Source organism: Mirounga angustirostris, unplaced genomic scaffold (genome assembly GCF_029215605.1).
Source record: "Mirounga angustirostris isolate CCGP_5_RB_7025 unplaced genomic scaffold, mMirAng1.0.hap1 SCAF_11, whole genome shotgun sequence".
Classification (NCBI taxonomy): Eukaryota; Metazoa; Chordata; class Mammalia; order Carnivora; family Phocidae; genus Mirounga; species Mirounga angustirostris.
The window spans coordinates 82,790,664-82,804,986 of NW_026991719.1; the positions used below are offsets into that span (position 1 = coordinate 82,790,664).

At 36.7% G+C, this 14,323-nt stretch overlaps 1 pseudogene; it reads left to right on the forward strand.

The window, feature by feature from the left end:
* The first annotated feature begins 3,907 nt into the window (after nt 1–3,907).
* On the forward strand, nt 3,908–4,014 carry LOC123851856 (U2 spliceosomal RNA; annotated as a pseudogene).
* Nucleotides 4,015–14,323: the final 10,309 nt, after the last annotated feature.

Sequence of the window (14,323 nt, forward strand, 5' to 3'; positions counted from 1 at the left end):
GTGGCAGTTTCTTGGGATCTTGTTTAGAAAAAGCTATAAATGAAAAATTGATGTTACCAAATTGTGCCTTCCTAAATAACATTTTTGAGAGCATTTTAATATCAGTTTACAAATACATGAATATGTTAAAGCCAGAATCTGATTCTTTTGCAAAATACATATTTTTCCTCCTTTTAAAAAAATTTACTCAAATTTTGTTTCTTCTTTAGTTAGTTTGGAAAGCTTTTCTTTTCAAGTAATTTTACCATTTCATCTATTCATCTGTGTCAGTGACTTTATTGGCATAAAGTTGCTCACAATATTTCCTTACTATGTCTGTACAAAGTGTGGTGCTAGCCTTATTTCAACCCTGATATTGGTAATTTGTGACTTCTTTTTTCTTGATTCATTTCTTAGAAGTTTAATGATCTTATAGTATTTTCAAAGAACCAATATTTGGCTTTGTTGTTTTTTCTGCTTTTTAAAAAAATCAGTTTTCTATTTCATTGTCTTCTGCCTTACTTTACTATTTCTTTGCTTCTATTTACTTTGGATACCATATCCTTTTTTTCTCTAACTTCTGTAGATGGAAATTTAGATCATCAATTTTAAATGTCTCTTCTAATATAGGCATTTAAAAGTACAGATTTTCCTCTAAGCATTGTTTTAACAACATCCTCCAATCTAATATGTTATCACTGAGTTTGAAATATTTCTAATTTGGCTTGAATTTTTTTGACCCATGGATTATTCACAAGTGTCATTTAAAACATTGGTGTTTTTTTTCTAGATATCTTTTATTTCTTATTTTTAACTAATTAACTTTTTGTAGTCAGAGAACATACTCTGTAAGTGCTATTCATGCAAGTCCAGATAGCACAGAAAGTACACTCTGGTTAGAGGAGGAATAAAGCCTTCATATTAAAATATTAAGTCAAATATTTTTTTTAAGATTTTATTTATTTATTTGAGAGAGATAGAGAGCACGCACAAGCCGGGGGGAGGGGCAGAGGGAGAGGGAGAAGCAGGCTCCCTGCTGAACAGGGAGCCTGATGTGGGGCTCGATCCCAGGACCCTGAGATCATGACCTGAGCCAAAGGCAGACACTTAGCCGACTGAGCCACGCAGGCGCCCACTATTTTTCTTTTTTAAAAAAGATTTTACTTTTAAGTAGTCTCTACACCCAACATGGGGCTCAAACTCACAACCCTGAGACCAAGAGTCACATGCTCCACCAACTGAGCCATCCAGGCACCCCGAAATAAACTATTTTTCTAACTGTTCCTTCCCATGGTAGGTTCTACTATTGACTGAGACATTATTCTGAATGTTTTTGTGAGGGTGTTTTTGGATGACACTAACATTTAAGTTGGTGGACTTCAAGCCATTGCTCTCCATAATGTGGGTGGGCCTCATCTAATCAGTTGAAGGCCTGAATGAAACAAAAGACTGACCTCGCCCAGGCAAGAAGGAATTCTGCCAGCAGTTGGCTTTTGAGCTTGAACTGCTAAATTAGCTCTTCTTTGGTCTCCAAACCCCCTATGTATATAACCACATATATGCCATTTCTTGTATACTTCTTTCTTCTATGTAAAGGCACATTTCCAGCAGATGTCATTTTTCTTCTACCTCAAAACTCCCTTTAATATTTCTTATAGTAGCACCATGGCAAATACATTGACCTTTTGTTTGTTGAGAAAAGCCTTTATTCATCTTGATTTTTTTTTTAAGATTTTTTATTTATTTATTTGACCGAGACAGAGACAGCGAGAGCAGGAACACAAGCAGAGGGAGTGGGGAGGGAGAAGCAGGCTTCCCGCTGAGCCGGGAGCCCGATGTGGGGCTTGATCCCAGGACCCTGGGATCATGACCTGAGCCGAAGGCAGTCGCTTAACCAACTGAGCCACCCAGGCGCCCTTCATCTTGATTTTTAAAGGATATTTTCACTGGATATAGATTCTCAGTTTACATTTTTTCTTTCAGTCTTTTAAAGATGTCATTTCATTGTCTTCTTGTAAATTCTGATGTTGTGTGGAGTCATGCTTACATTTATATTTTTGTCTATAACATAAGCTTTTTCTGTGGTTTCTATTCAGATTTTCTCTTAGTAACTGCTTTTCAGGATTTTGATTATGAGGTACTTTGATGTGGCATTCTTTTTTAAGTGCAGATATAATTGACATATAACATTATATTAGTTCCAGGTGTATAACATAATGATTTGATACTGGTTTTTGCAAAATAATACCACAGTAAGTCTAGTTAACATTCATCAACACACATAGTTACAATTTTTTTCTTTGTCATGCCCATTCTTTTTTTTCCCTATAACCACTTCCAACAACTACCAGTGAATCATCTTGCTCAAAAAGTGCTAAAACCTCACTCCACCAGCTCAGTGGGGAAACTGACCAATGAGGACAGGATACAGATTTTTTTCTTTGGATGAGAACTTCTAAGATCTACTCTCTTAGCAACTTTAAAATACACAATACAGCATTTTTTTCATTTTAATAACATTTTATTTACCCCTTATATACAATATGCAATCATTTCAACATGTAATCAAAATAAGAATGAGATGTTTTTCATTCTTTTTTTCCACAATACAGTATTATTAACTATAGTCACCATGCTGTACATTATCCCTAGGACATTTTTATTTTATGACTGGAAGTTTTGACTTCTTTTTGACTATTTTCACCCATTTTGCTCACTTACCCCCCCCCCACCCATGCCTCTGGCAACCACCAATCCATTGTCTGTATTTATGAGTTTGGTGGGTTTTTGTATTTTGTTTTTTTAATATTCCACATATAAGTAAGATGATATCATATTTGCCTTTCTCTAACTTATGTCACTTAGCATAATGCCCTCAAGGTCCATCCATGTTGTCACAGATGGCAGGATTTCTTTCATTTTTATAGTTGAATAATATTCCATTGTGTATATATACCACATTTTCTTTATTTATTCATCCATTGATGAACACTTAGTTTGTTTCCATAGCTTGGCTATGTAAATAATGCTGCAGTGAACATGGGAGTGATGTGACATTCTTTTTGTTTATCCTACTGGAGGTTTATTATGCTTCTTGGGTCTGTGAGTTTATAATAATCATAAAATTTAGAACTATTTCAGCCATTATATTTTTCTTTTTTAAAAGGTTTTATTTATTTAAGAAAGAGTGTGAGCTGGGGGTGGGGCAGAGGGAGACAGAGAATCTCAAGCAGACTCTGCACTCAGTTTGATCTCACAACCCTGAGATCATGATCTGAACCAAAATCAAGAGTCGGACGCTTAACTGACTGAGCCACCCAGGTACTCCAGCCATTATATTTTTCAATATATATTTTGTCTCACACACTTTCTTCTTTGTCTGAGTCTTATTTCCAGTTATACTGCTTTATATTGATCCACTCCTCATTTATTTTTTACTGTGATGCAATTTCAATAGTTTCTATTGCCATGTGTTCATCGATCTCTCTTAAATAAAAACTTTATTGAGATATATAATTCATATATCATTTAATTCTCCAATTTAAAGTGTATAAGTCAATGCTTCTTTTAATATGTTCACAGAATAGTGCAACTATTACTACAATCCATGTTAGAACATTTTAATTACCTCTAAAGGAAACCTACTTGAAATAACTCCCTATTTCTCCCCAAGCTCCCAAGCCTATGCAACCACTAATCTAATTTCTTTTTTTTTTAAGATTTTATTTATTTATTTGAGACAGAGAGAATGAGAGACAGAGAGCATGAGAGGGAGGAGAGTCAGAGGGAGAAGCAGACTCCCTGCCGAACAGGGAGCCCGATGCGGGACTCGATCCCGGGACTCCAGGATCATGACCTGAGCCGAAGGCAGTCGCCCAACCAACTGAGCCACCCAGGCGCCCCCCACTAATCTAATTTCTATCTCTATATTGCTTCTCGGCCTTTTGGCTAAGATCAAGTGTAATTTCTATCTCTACAGATTTGTCTATTCTGGACATTTCATAGAAATGGAATCATACAAAATGTGGTCCTTTTTGACAGTCTTCTTTCACTTACTGTATTGTTTTCAAGGTTCATTCATTTTGTAGCATGTATTAGTACTTTATTTTTATTGCCAAATAATATTCCATTGTACCAATCTACCACATTATAATTATCCATTTATCAGTTGATGTACGTTTGAGTTGTTTCCAAGTTTTGGCTATTATGAATAAGGCTATTATAAACATTCATGAACAAATTTTATGTGGACATATGTTTTCATTTCTCTGTGTATATACCTAGGAGTAAAATTGCTAGGTCATATACTAATTCTATATTTAACTTTTTGAGGAACTGCCAAAATGTTTTCCAAAGCAGCTGCAGCATTTTATATTCCCATCAGCAATGCATGAGTCCCAAATTTTCTGCATCCTCATCAACATTGGTTGGTTAGCCACCCTAATGGGTATAAAGTGATATTTCATTGTGGTTTTGATTTGCATTTTCCTAATGACTATCATGATGTTGAACATCATTTCATTTGTTTGTCAGCCATATTTATACTTTTTTTGGATATACATCTATTCAGATCATTTGCTTATTTTTAATTGGTTTGTCTTTTTATTATTCAGTATAATAGCTCCTTATATATTTTAGATACAAGCTCATTGTCTGATAGATGATTAGAAATTTTTTTTATATTCTGTTGAGTATCTTTTCATTTTCCTGATGATATCCTCAGAAAAGTAAAAGTTTTTAATTTTGCAGTTGTCTGATTTATCTTTTTTTTAATTTAGTTTTTTGTGCTTTTGTTGTCATATCTAAGAAACCACTGTTTAATCCAAGGTCACAAAGATTTATGCTTATGTTCTCTTCTAAGGGTTTTATAGTTGTGTTTCTTACATTTAAGTCTGTGATACATTTGGGGTTAATTTTTGTATATGGTTTTTCTCTTGCAAGTCATTATCCAATTCTCTCAATACCATTTGTTGAAAATTCGATTTTTCCCCCATCAAATTATCTTGGTGCCACTCTAAAAATCAAATGACCATAGTATGTGGGTTTATTTCTGGAGTTTCAATTCTGTCCCGTTGACTTGTATGTCTATCCTTTGCCAGTACCACCCTGTTTTGATTATTATAGCCTTGTAGTAAGATTTGAAATCAGGAAGTGTAATTCCTCCATCTTTGTTCTTCTTTGACAAGATTATTTTGGTTATTCTAGGTTCCTTGCAATTCCATTATATAATTGAAAATCTACTTTTTCTTTTCTTTTTTTTTTTTTTACTTATTTGAGAGAGAGAGAGTGAGTGTGCACACGCCAGCATGAGCAGGGGGAGAGGAAGAAGCAGACTCCCCATTGAGCAGGGAGCCCGATGCAGGACTTGATCCTAGGACCCCGGGATCATGACCTGAGCCGAAGGCAGATGCTTAACCGACTGAGCCACCCAGGTGCCCCAACTTTTTAAAGCTCATTAAACTTTTGGTAGGGATTGCATTGAATCTGTAGATCTCTTTGAGGAGTATTGCCATTTTAACAATTTAATCTTCCAATCCATGAATATGCAATGTCTTTCCATTTATTTAGGTCTTTAATGTATTTCAATAATTCTTTGTAATTTTCAGAACATAATTTTTGCACTTTTTTGTTAAATATTTTCTGAAGTATTTTATTCTTTTTGATGATACTGTAAATAGAATTGTTTCCTTAATTTCCTTTCCAGATTGTTCATCATAGGTGTATATAAACACTACTGGTTTTGTGTGTTGATCTATATACTCCGCAGTTTTGAATTCATTTATTAGTTCTGGTAGCTTTCTTATGGATTTTTTTGGGGGGGGGGTTCTATGTATAAGATCATGTTGCCTGCAAATAGAGATGGATTTACTTCTCCCTTTCCAATCTGGATCCTTTTGATTTCATGTTTTTGCCTAATTGCCCTGTCAGAAACCTCCAGTACAGTACTGACTAGAAGTGGTGAAAGCAGGCATCTATGTCTTGCTCCTGCTCATAGGAAGAAAGCATCCGGTCTTTTGCCACCAACTGTAATGTTAACTGTGGGTTTTTCTTTTTTTTTTTTTATAAGATTTTATTCATTTATTTGACACAGAGAGAGAGAGCGCTAGCAGGGGAAGCAGCAGAGGGAGAGGGAGAAGCAGGCTCCCTGCGGAACAGGGAGCCCAATGTGGGACTCGATTTCAGGATCCTGGGATCATGACCTGAGCTGATGGCAGACGCTTAACCGACTGAGCCACCCAGGCGTCCCTAACTGTGGGTTTTTCTTTATGTCCTTCATCGGGTTGAGGATGGTCCCTCTATTCCTACTTTTTTTGAGAGTTTTCTTTATTATTATGAAGAGCTGTTGTATTTTTTAAAAACTTTGTGCAGTTCACTGAAATGAAATGACATGAAATGGTAATGTGGTGGGGTTTTTTATTTTACTACTATGGTGTATACATATATTGACTTTCTTGAGATTAACTCTGCTCGGTCATGGTATATAATTCTTTTTATGTGTTTCTAAATTCAGCTTGCTAGTATTTTATTGAGGATATTTGCATCTATATCATAAAAGTTATTGACCTGTAGTTTTCTTGTGATGTCTTTGTCTGGTTTTGGGATCAGGGCGATATTGACCACTTAGAATGCATCGGGGAAATGTCCTCTCCTTTTTCACTTTTTGGAAGAATTGGTATTATGTCTTTTCAGATGTTTGGTAAAATTTACTGGTATAGTCATTTGAATTTTTTTTTCTTATTGGGAAGTTTTAAAATTATTACGTCAATTTATTTGTTATCAATCTATTCAGGTTTTCTGTTTCTTCTTGGGTTTGTTTTGGTAGTTTGTGTCTTTCTAGGAATTTGATAATTTCATCGATTTATTTAATTAAATGGCATGCAGTTGTTTATAGTATATTCCCTTACAGTTTTTTCCTAAAATTTCTGTAAAGGCAGTAGCGGTGGCTGCTCTTTCATTCCTGATTTTAGTAAATACAGTCTCCTCTCTCTTTTTTTTTCTTAATCAGTCTAACTAAAAGTCTGTCAATTTTGTTGTTCTTTTTCAAGAAACAATTTTTGGTTTTGTTGAATTTCTCTATTTTTTCCTCTTTTCTGTTTCATTGATTTCTGCTCGAATCCTTATTATTTCCTTCCTTCTGGTTCCTTTGGATTTACTATACTCTTCTTTTTCTCATTTCATGAGGTGGAAGGTACTGCTTTGAGATCTTTCTTTTTTTTCAATGTATGTACGCAAATATAAATTTCACTTTAAGCACTATTTTACATGAATCCCGTAAGTCATGGTATGTTGTGAGTTAATTTTCATTTGTGTCAAATTATTTCCTAATTTCCCTGTGATTTCTTATGACATTCATTATTTCAAATTGTGTTGTTTAATTTCTACATATTTTCAGCTTCCCAAATATCTTCTTTTATTTTTATTTTTTATTATGTTAGTCACCATGCAATACATTATTAGCTTTTGATGTAGTGATCCATGATTCATTGTTTTCGTATAAAACCTAGTGCTCCATGCAGTACGTGCCCTCCTTAGTACCCATCATGGGGCTAACCCATCCCCCCACCCCCCTCCCCTCTAAAACCCTCAGTTTGTTTCTCGGAGTCCATAGTCTCTCATGGTTCGTCTCCCCCTCTGATTTCCCCCCCTTCATTTTTCCTTTCCCTCTCCCAATGACCTCCATGCTATTCCTTATGTTCCACAAATAAGTGAAACCATATGATAATTGACTTTCTCTGCTTGACTTATTTCACTTAGCATAATCTCCTCCAGTCCCCATCCATGTTGATGTAAAAGTTGGGTATTCATCCTTTCTGATGGCTGAAAATTGGACAGCTATATACAGAAGAATGAAACTCGACCATTCTCTAACACCATACACAAAGATAAACTCAAAATGGATGAAAGACCTCAATGTGAGACAGGAATCCATCAAAATCCTAGAGGAGAACATAGGCAGTAACCTCTTCGACATCGGCCACAGCAACTTCTTTCAAGATACATCTCCAAAGGCTGGTAAAACAAAAGCAAAAATGAACTTTTGGGACTTCATCAAGATAAAAAGCTCCTGCACAGCAAAGGAAACAGTCAACAAAACAAAGAGGCAACCCACAGAATGGGAGAAGATATTTGCAAATAACACTACAGACAAAGCGCTAATTTCCAAGACCTATAAAGAACTTCTCAAACTGAACACCCAAAAAACAAATAATCAAGTCAAAAAATGGGCAGAAGACATGAACAGACACTTCTCTGAAGGAGACATACAAATAGCTAACAGACACATGAAAAAATGTTCATCATCATTAGACATTAGGGAAATTCAAATCAAAACCACATTGAGATACCACCTTACACCAGTTAGAATGGCAAAAATGGACAGGGAAAGAAACAACCAATGTTGGAGAGGTTGTGGAGAAAGGGGAACCCTCTTACACTGTTGGTGGGAATGCAAGTTGGTACAGCCACTTTGGAAAACAGTATGGAGGTGCCTCAAAAATTTAAAAATAGAGCTATCCTATGACCCAGCAATTGCACTCCTGGGTATTTACCCCAAAGACACAGATGTAGTGAAAAGAAGGGCCATATGCACCCCAATGTTCATAGCAGCAATGTCCACAATAGCCAAACTGTGGAAAGAGCCGAGATGCCCTTCAACAGATGAATGGATAAAGAAGATGTGGTCCATATATACAATGGAATATTACTCAGCCATCAGAAAGGATGAACATCCAAATGTCTTTTATTTTTTTATTTTTATTTTTATTTTTATTTTATTTTGGTATGTTATGTTAACCACCATACAGTACATCATTAGTTTTTGATGTAGTGTTCCATGATTCATTATTTGCATATAACACCCAGGGCTCCATGCAATACATGCCCTCCTTAATACCCGTCACCGAGCTAACCCATCACCCCAACCCCTCCCCCTGAAACCCTCAGTTTGTTTCCCAGAGTCCATAGTCTCTCATGGTTCGTCTCCCCCTCTGATTCCCCCCCTTCATTTCCCCCTTTCTTCTCCTAATGTCCTCCATGCTATTACTTATGTTCCACATATAAGTGAAACCATGTAATTGACTTTCTTTGCTTGACTTATTTCACTTAGCATAATCCCCTCCAGTTCCATCCATGTCGATGCAAATGGTGGGTATTCATCCTTTCTGATGGCTGAGTAATACTCCATTGTATATATGGACCACAGTTTCTTTATCCATTCGTCCAAATTTCTTTCCATTATTAATTTCTAATTTCACTCTGTTGTGATCACAGAATATATTTTTTATAGTGTCAATCTTTTAAAAATTCTATTGAAGCTTTTTAATTGCTTAGCATATGGCATATATATAATAAGGTCTAGCTGGTAGGTTCCATCTCCTTTAACTTTTGCTTGCTTATTCTATTATTGAAAGTGGTATATCAAAATTTCTTACTATTTTTGTCTATTTATCCCTTAAATCGGTCAGTACAAGTGGGTACCATTAGTCAAAGTCCAAAGCAATCATAGATCTCACCCTGATTCTTTCTCTTCTGTCAGGGACCACACCATTGTGCTTTCAGTTGTACAGAGTCTGAAAACAATTGTAGTTGTTTGATATATTTGTCTAGTTATCTGGTTCTTCAAAGCAGGAGTATATGCCTGATCCCAGTCTGCCTATAACTTTTGTCATTTGGTTTATTTTAGCATATTTTGTACAATTCTAGAACAGGTTGCTTATAGATTTCCTTCACCCGATGTAAAGTCATATTGGAAAAGGAACCAGCAAGTCAGCCAGGTGTCCACCTAACCCACAGGAAAATTCACCCATCCAGCCATAGCAAAGGTAGGAGTACACTATGTCTCTATTTTCACCTTGCCATCTCTTTTGGATCAACAGGATACACAGTGATCTAACTGGGATTGTACAGCAGTATCCCCTTCTCACAGACCTCTCTCTGTATGTGATTCTCTTGGAGTTTCCACCTCCACTTGGTTTAAAAGAGGGAAGAATCTATACTCTTGCTCTCATCCATGAAAAAGTGATAGAATTGACTTTCACCATGTGCCAACCCTGGAGTCATAGTACCTTAGTTAAATTTCTATATCCACAGGGAAATTGGAGGGCGAGACGAACCATGAGAGACCATGGACTCTGAGAAACAAACTGAGGGTTCTAGAGGGGAGGGGGGTAGGGGGGATGGGTTAACCTGGTGATGGGTATTAAAGAGGGCACGTAATGAATGGAGCACTGGGTGTTATACGCAAATAATGAATCATGGAACACTACATCAAAAGCTAATGATGTAATCTATGGTGATTAACATAACATAATAAAAAAATTCTATATCCACTATTTACTCTGTGACTTTGGGCAAGCTACTTAACCTCTGTACTCCTTAGTTTCCTAATAATAACATTATAAGTATTAATTTAGTTAGTATATGAAAAGTGCTTAGAAGAATTAGGCAGTACATAAGAAGTATTAAAAAAGTTTTAAGTATCACTGTTGTTGTTATTATGAACAACAATGACCTCCCTGCAAAGTCAATGGTTCCCACATTTCTTTACCTCTTACCCTTACCTGTCTCCTTATAATGACTTGGGGGAGGGAAGACTAGGATGATTGTTGTAGGTAGTAGAGCTGGCTTGGATGCCTTTTGGCAAGCTTTTTTGAAGGTATCTGGTCCCAATTGTTGGAGTTTCTTTTTATGATACATAATGCCTCTTTGTCCTCACTTGTGAGTCCCATCAGTCAATACTAGGCAAACAAGTCAAATCTAACTCAATATCTTACTTTGCTTGCATTTGCATGTATTTTCATACAAGCTTTTACTTAGAAATGGAGATGTAGAGGGATGCCTGGGTGGCTCAGTTGGTTAGACATCTGCCTTCGGCTGAGGTCATGATCCCAGGATACTGGGATCGAGTCCTGCATTGGGTTTCTTACTCAGGGGGAGCCTGCTTCTCCCTCTGCCTGCCCCTCCCCCTGCTTGTGCTCCCTCTCTCTCTCTGTCAAAATAAATAAATAAAATCTTTAAAAAAAAAAAAGAAATGGAGATGTAGGGACACCTGGGTAGCTCAGTTGGTTAAGCATCCAACTCTTGGTTTCCGCTCAGGTAGGCTCAGGTCATGATCTCAGGGTTGTGAGATAGAGCCCCATAGTTCTGCACTCAGCAGGGAGTCTGCTTGAGATTCTCTCTCTCCCTCTCCCTCTGCCCTTCCTCCTCACTCTCTATCTAAAATAATAAACAAATAAATCTTTAAAAAGGAAATGGAGATGTATTCCATGAAATGTTCAGAAGATCAACTAAAGACGTTCCTATCTAGTAAGATTGTTGGAGGATGAAATAAAATAATTCAGGGCAGTGATATGATCATATCTGTTACTTGGAATTATCATCCTATTGGAAAATAGCAAGATGTAAGGCAAAGAGACCAGTAAATGTTGTGGCTGTCCCGAAGTTTATGGCTGTTTGCATTAGGGGAGTGGCAGTAGAGCTAGAGTGGAAACTGGAAGGATTCCCGAGATCTTTAGGAGGTAATCATTAAGACCTGTCATTTATTGGAGCACTTGGTATTTTTCAGTCATGTACTAAATGCTTTATATAAATTATATCATTTAATCCCAACAGCTCTATGAAGCATTAGCCTCATTTTATAGATGAGACACAGGGACGTTTTAATATCCAAGTTTTAGATCCAAGGTTATACAATACGTAAGTAAATGCAATTAATTCAAACTCGGATCTGCTCAAAGCTATGCGTCTTACCACAATGCTAAAATCTTCAGCACCTGGATCCTTCCAGCCAGCTGAAAACCATGAGTCTAACCATCTGCATGAAAAGCTGTTCACAGAGGATTCAGGAATTCCCCACCCCATCAATAAATCTTATGCTTTTATCACAACTTAGCATTTTGTAATAACTGCGACAACAATGCTGCACTCTTAAGACCTCTTCTCTTTCTTTTAAGTATTTTCTGGAATCATTTACATCAAACTGGTTAGTGGCAACTTTTCATAAGTTTTAAGAACACATTTCTTTTTGCAAAGGAAACAGTCAACAAAACTAAAAGGCAACCTATAGAATGGGAGAAGATATTTGCAAATGTCGTATCAGATAAAGGGCTAGTATCCAAAATCTATAAAGAACTTATCAAACTCAACACCCAAAACCCCCCAAAAAAATCCAGTCAGGAAATGGGTAGAACAAATGAACAGACATTTCTCTAAAAAAGACATACACATGGCCAACAGACATATTAAAAAATGCTCAACATCACTTGGCATCAGGGAAATCCAAATCAAAACCACAATGAAATACCTCCTCACATCTGTCAGAATGGCTAAAATTAATAATTCAGGAAACAACAGATGTTGGTGAAGATGCAGAGAAAGGGGGGGTCCCTCTTGCACTGTTGGTGGGAATGCAAACTGGTGCAGCCACTCTGGAAGATAGTATGGAGGTTCCTCAAAAAGTTAAAAATAGAGCTACCCTATGACCCAGCAATTGCACTACTGGGTATTTACCCCAAAGATACAAACATAGTGATTCGAAGGGGCACATGCACCCTAATGATTATAGCAGCAATGTCCACAATAGCCAAAATATGTAAAAAACCCAGATGTCCATTGAAAGATGAATGGATAAAGAAGATGTGGTATCTTTATCCATTCTATATAGATATAGACATATAGATATATAATAGATATTGATATATCTATTATACATGTGTAATATATATATACCAATATATATTATATGTAGAGAATGGATAAAGATATCACATATATAACCAATATTCATATATATATATATATGCACACACACACACCATATATATAATGGAATATTACTCAGCCATCAAAAAGAATGAAATTTTGCCATTAGCAACGACATGGATGGAACTAGAGGGCATTATGCTAAGTAAATAAGTCAGTCAGAAAAAGACAAATACTTTATGATTTCACTCATATGTGGAATTTAAGAAACAAAATAGATGAACATAGAGGAAGGGAAGGAAAAATAAAATAGGAACAGAGGGAGGCAAACCGTAAGAGACACTTTAGGGAACAAACTAAGGGTTGCTGGAAGGGAGGTGGGTGGGGGAATGGGGTAACTGGGTGATGGGTATTAAGGAGGGCACTTGAAGTAAGAGCACTGGGTGTTGTATGCAAGTGATGAATCACTGAATTCTACCTCTGAAACTAATAATACAGCATGTTAATTAAATTAATTTAAATAAATATTTAAAAAGAACACATTCCTCTTTCTGTTGTATATGTTTCAAACTAACATATCAACAACAACTAATCCACTTAGATTAGTACCAAAATCCTTAGCAACAAAAAATTTGGTAATATGGCCAGTTTCTGTTAGTCCTAATTCCTCGGTGTGGCTGAATGAGGTCTAAGAAAACATAAATAAGATGATGGTGTCTGGGAGAAATGAAAAACTATTTGATTCTCAATAAGAGTATTGAGGAAAGGTGGGATCTTTTGGATACAGGAAATAAAGAAATAAAACTGTATAGTACAAACTGACAGAGCGTGATACTGAGATCAAACTAGCCGTTTTATGACTGATTTTTGAGATCTGAAAGTCTAAGGGCAAAGTGCTGTTGGATTATGGCCTCAGTAGTTCACCTAACGAAAGGGCTTCACTTGCCTAGGGGCTCCTCAGAAGGGTAGTAGCCTCCAGTTGCCCTGTATGTTTTAAACTTCCAAAAATGTGTCTGCCTGGAGGGTCTATATTTATCTAATGACTCAGCAGCAGAAACAGGTGGCTGGGTCTTTTTTCCCTCTTATCCTGGGGCTTTTTTATTGTTATTTTATTTCTGATTAATAAAAGAATATAATAAATTGATGGAAAAAATGGAAGAGTAGGAAATTATCAGAACAATAGTAAAAAACCACAATCTCAATCATTACTTCCTTTCCTAATTTACCCCACCCCCTCTAATTTGATTTCAAGAATTGAACAGCAAGGCAAATGGTGGCTATTTGTGACTGGGGGGTGGGTGGGCGGGTGGAGGGAAAACAGCTACATTCCTGTTGTTCTAGCTTAGAAGAGGATGAGTAATCCTCTCAACACAACCACTAACAAGTAACAGTGGTTAATATGACTATAGGAAGATGCAGCGCTTCTCTGGTAATCAGAGAAAGGCAAATTCCAGACACAGGGGAAGGGGCCACTCTTGACCTCTGGAATTAGCAGTGACAAAAGTGAGTGACAGGGCCTGGTGTCGTGGGGAGGTGGGAGGTTGGAAAGTCGTTCCACTTCTGCAGCACAGCTGGTGGGAGGGGAAAGTGGGGACCAGAGTTGGAGGATGACATAATCCTCACGTGACCAGGAGCTGCCGTGAAG